The sequence below is a fragment of the Chrysochloris asiatica genome, unplaced genomic scaffold (assembly GCF_000296735.1).
Source record: "Chrysochloris asiatica unplaced genomic scaffold, ChrAsi1.0 scaffold00001, whole genome shotgun sequence".
NCBI lineage: Eukaryota > Metazoa > Chordata > Mammalia > Afrosoricida > Chrysochloridae > Chrysochloris > Chrysochloris asiatica.
Window position 1 is genome coordinate 12434442 of NW_006408519.1, and position 5743 is coordinate 12440184.

The following is a 5743-nucleotide window of genomic DNA, read 5'->3' on the forward strand; positions in this document are numbered from 1 at the left end:
CTCATCTTTCTCCCGCGGAGCAGCTGGTAGTTTCGAACCGCTGACCTTAAGGTTCGCAGCCCGATTCGTAACCACTACGCTACCAGAGCTCCTTAAGGGTTAAATTAGGTAATACAAAATCCCTGAATTACTTATATAAACTTGTTATTTCGCCTAGAGAGCTCCTCCACATTTTCTGGCTTCTTCATAGATCTTGGAATGTGATCTAGTGAAACTGCTCAGAGAGAACTAAGTTTCATTCATATTATACTTTATTCTGCATTTCTAAACTATCTGTTCTTTATTTACCTAGAATGTTTCAGTAGTCTGTTGGGTGACTGTATCAATCAATCCTGAGTTTACCATCACCTCCCAACCAATCTAAGATACCACCACTAGTTTCTCTTTTTCTTATATCATGTACAACTTTAAAAAAAAAATTATACTGCTCATTTGTATACTTGTTTATTGACTATATGTCCTACTGGAATGTGAGTTCCTTGAGAACAAATCTGTCTTAGTTATGTTTTCTCTAAGTCAATAGTATTATTTTTCATAAAATATGTATCCAATAAAATAATCATTTCTTGAACTGATGATTGATCTAGTAAATCTATATGAAGTGCAGGATGTAGTAATTATTCAAGCAGTGTAACTGTTATTGTTTTTGTTGTTAAGTGTCATTGAGTAGTTTCTGACTCATACAGATCCTGTATAGGGTTTCCAAAGAGCACCTGGTGGGTTTGAACTGCTCTTAACTCAGGTACTAGGAAATAACAATTTGAGAGGTTCTGCAAGTAATCCAAATAACAAGCAATATCTTGTCTTTCTTCCTTGAGTTGTTTCGATCACTTCACCCAAATTACTGTAGTAATTCTTACTCTGTGAAAGAGTAGATGTTTCAATTTATGGGAATATGTTTTGGATGACTAATAAAGTGAATAATTACATAATGATCATCAAATATGTAAAAGGCATAGAATACAAAGATGAATAAGAAATTATCTGTCCACAATTCAGAATGTAAGAGAAAACGCAAACACACCAATAATCTTTTTTTAAAAAAATCACTGCTTTTGAGTCAATTCTGATTCAAAGCAACTCTATAGGCTAGAGTAGACCTGTCCACTAGGTTTCCAAGGCTGTAAATCTTTACGGGAACAGACAGTCTTGTCTTTCTTTGTCAGAGAGGCTAGTAGGCTTCAACTGCTGATCTTGTAGTTAGCAGCCCAACATGTAACCCCCTAGGTCACCAGGGCTCTTTTCCTTGATAATGAATCCTTTTACTATGCGAAGTTTCAATTGTGTAACGCAATAGTGACAGAGAAATGGAAAGGCATAGAATTGTTAAGGACTTATTATTGGCTTACCAATAAAGTTGAAATTGAAAACAAATTACATTATGGTAGTCATCCAATGAAATGGGACCTGTTCTTAGATCCAAATAAATCACAATAGGCTTTCTGTCTCACTGAAAATCTTCTGATAAGTTCTAGAGTTTTCTGCAGCTCATGTAACTATTTTGAAAGAGCTACCTACCGTGTCTAGTGAACAGTCAGCTCTCTATAAAAGTGAATTAAATTATTAATTAATGACAACACAAACACAACCAGAAGCTTAGTTTCTCATGATCATATTTTAGGATGTCAATCTCATAACCATAGTGATAAAAATTAGATAGCAACTCATGTATAATTGTGGTGCAATGACTTATTTAATTTCTCTTGTAGCCATAGTTGGAAATCCTGTGTGGCACTGTAGGATAAACACTGGACTACTAAACACAAAGTTCATGGTTCAAATCCTATACAGGGTCACTATAGGCCAAAACCAACTCAACAGCACTTAAAACAACTACTAACCACAATCCTTGGTGATATTGTTAAGTGTTGTCAAGTTGATTCCAACTTATAGTGATCCTATACAGGATTTCAAGGCTGAATGTCTTTAATGGCAGAAAGCCATTATTTTTCTCCTGTGTAGAGGCTGGTGAGCTTGAACCACCAACCTTGTGGTTTTATGCCCAGTGTTTATCATACAGACATCAAGCTCCCAACAGCCTTTATAAATCCCACAAAACAACTTTTTCCTGACGAGTCTGTGTAAGAGAAGGTGGGGGAAATGCTGATGGATTATGATTCAGTTATGAATTTTTTTTTTTTTTTGCAGGACTAAATATGATTATAAAAACTTAGAATTCTGAGGTGGGTGTTGCTGTTGCTGTTAGGTGCCGTCAACTCAGTACTTACTCATAGTGACCCTATGTACACCCTATGTACACCTATGGCCCTATCCTGTGCCATCCTCACAATCCTTATGGTTGAGCCCATTGTTATTGCTACTGTGTCAATCCATTATGTTGAGGTCTTCATCTTTTCACCGACCCTTCATTTTTCCAAGCATGATGTCTTCTCAAGGAAGTAGTCCCTCCTGATAGTATATTCAAAGTATGAGCGATGAAGTCTGCCAACCATAACTTCTACAGCATTATGACCATGTTGTTATTGTTGTTGTTAAGTGCCATGGAGTCCAGTATGACCCAGAGTGACCCTGTGTAGGGTTTCCAAGGAGCAGTTGGTGAGCTTAAACCATCGACCTTGCAGTTCAAATGACTTTGCAGCCTAATGTATTTGCCCACAGCGCCACACCAAGATTCCGGTATGGCCATACATATTCCAAAACAGATTTATTTGTTCTTCTGGAAGTTAACATTACTTTCAATGCTCTTTGTTAACATCATAAATCAAATGCATTGATTCTTCTCTAGTCTTCCTTATTCATTGTCTAATATTCACATATATATGAGGCAATTGAAAATACCCTGTTATAGGTCAGCACACCTTAGTCCTTAAAGTGACATCTTTACTTTTTAACACATTAAAAATAACTTTTGTAGCAATTTTAACTAGTGAAATACATCCTTTGATTTCTTGACTGCTGCTTACATGAGCACTGATTGTGGATTCAAACAAATTGAAGTCTTTGATAATTTCAATTTTTGTCTCCATTTATCATAAGGTTAGTTTTGGTCAAGTTGTGAGGACAGTTGTTTTCTTTATACTTAAGTGCAATCATTACTGAAAGCAGTAGTTTTTGGTCATCATCAGGAAGAAAAAAGAAAGCAACAAATATACTAGATATTTTTGATCAAGTGAATAAGTATACCATTGTCATTAGAGTTAAAATCACTCAGCTATTAAAAATCCTGCTAACTGGTACCTCAGAAGGAAAGCCAACTGATCAATTTCTGAAATATTGGTTATTGAAAATTCTATAGAACATAGGTCTACTTTGATTTGAACACATGGGTCCCTCTAACTTGTAGTCAACTTGATGGCAACATTTTAATTTTTAAGAGTTAAACCACACTGATATTTATTTAAATAATTTCTCCCTGGAGTTAGAATGGAAAATAAGAGCCCCCATATCAAAGGAGTCAGACTACTCAGGGGTTATAAAAGACTTAACTATGAGGAAGGAGCCCTGGTGGTGTGGTGGGTTATGAGTTGGGCTGCTAACTGTAAGGTAAGTAGTTTGAATCCACCAGCCACTCCACTGGAGAAAGATGAGACTTTCTGCTCCAGCAAAAATTTACAACCTCAGAAAACCTATAGAGATTTGCTATGAATCAGAAAAGACTTAAAGGCACATGCCCACCACCATGAAGAAGGAAGAAAGTATTGCACTACTTAGGAAGAGGGTGGTTCTCATACTACAGGAACCTGGGATCTAGGTGAAAGACAGACTAATAATAGTGTGAAGCAATCAGAAATTCCCCTGAAAATTATATACTTATATACTACAAGAAAGGAGCTCTGCTGGTGCAGTGGTTAAGTACTTGGTTGCTAACTGAAAGGTCTCTAGCTCAAAGCCCACCAATTGTTTCTCTGAGAAAAATCTGTTTCCTAAAAGATTTACATATCTTAGAAAACTTCTGGGGGCAATTCTATCCTGTCCTATGTGGTCACTATGAGTTGGAATCAACTCTGTAGCAATGGGTTTTGGGTTACATGTTAATGTAAATATGTACCCTTAGCTAGATCTACCGGGACAGAAAATTCTGCAGGTGCAAGTTAGATATCTCATTTTTAGGAAATGCAGCAACTTCAGAAGTACAAGATAGAATGGGGATGAATAGCCAATATCGTTTATTTGTATTTTATCTTCAAACATTTATATATTCTGAGTTTGTTTCAAAAATATATACACACTTAAAATGTAGACCCTGCCCTGCATTTAATACATAACATACTTATACAGTCATATTTTCAATATAGGACTAAAATTTTTCTTATGGATATGGGTGCAGAATCAAAAAGTCTAGATTGCATTGGATTGATGGGAAAATATTGAAGATATCTAGTTCAGCCATATTTTAATACATCTTTCATGCTAGTTGTGAGAATAAGGAAATTTCTGTTATCTGAAATTTAGTTTTTAATCTCTAAGATGGGAATTGTGAAAATGACTTCAAAGTATAAATTACTTGGAATAAATAACTCTATTATGATGGTCATTGTACTTTAATATTGTTGTTGTTAGGTACCATTCAGTTAGTATTCTCTCATAGCAGCCTATGCACAATAGAATTACACATTGATCATGATGATGTGGTCATTTGCTGATGGGGCACAACGCAAAATGAAGACAGCTTTAAACATCCATTAATAATTGGAACATGGAATGTATGAAGTAGGAATCTCTGAAAATTGGAAATTCTAAAAAATGAAATGAAATGCATAAACATCGATATCCAAGACATTAGTGAACTGAATTTATGGATATTGGCTATTTTTTTTTTTTTTAATTTAAGGTTTTTATTGTGGATTGAGTGAAAGTTTACAGGGCACATCATCAGTTTCACATTCAACAATTCATATACATTGTTTCATTATATTAATTATAATCCCCTCCATATACCATCAGTTAACAGTATTTCTCTCTATCCACTTTAGCTTTTTAAAAAACACACCAACAAAAAAACCCACTCAGGCATATATAATAATTTACATCTCCAAAGGTCACATTCTACAAGTCTGCTCCTGGCCACCAGCTCTTAATCCTTCTCTTCTTAGTCCATGAATCTATAGTCCTCAGCCATTCCCCCTCTCCATGACCCCATCTCTGCCTTCATTGCTGGCGCTGCTGCTTCTCTGGATAAGGTCCCGCATTCTGCTTGTGCATTCCTCTCTTGATGGTCCTAGGGTCCTCTGTTTCTGGACTGTAAGATCAACCACTCCCCTTTTTTTGTCACAAAACTTGTACCTTTACAATTGCAACAGTCGTGATTAATCATGATAACAGTTATTCACTGTTGAATCTTACAAATCTTATCCCCATCTCCATTCACCAGACCCATCTAGACAAGATGATAGCTATTCAGTGGGGACTCTTTCTTTTCCCCCACACTCTTAAACTAAGCTTCCTCTTGAAACCTTGTAAGCCAGTCACTTCATGCCTTTATTGCTCCCTCATTTTAGGTAGCCAATGTCTAAGTTGCCCATCCCTATCTACCCCATGCACAGAGTAGATATCATTGATACTTGATTTGAAGACTCTTTTCCTCTCTGTTGGTATTTATAGTAACTACCACTCTGAGTATAGGTCAGGTTCATCATGAAGATGTATCTTCTGTCACTGTAGCTGTTCCAGTCTACTTGTCCTTTCCAGTGGGAATGTCTCACCTCACAAGGTTGTGGATGGGACTCAGGATTCCACCTAAGGTCCTATACTCTGTAAAGGCTATGCATGAGGCCTATTTCAC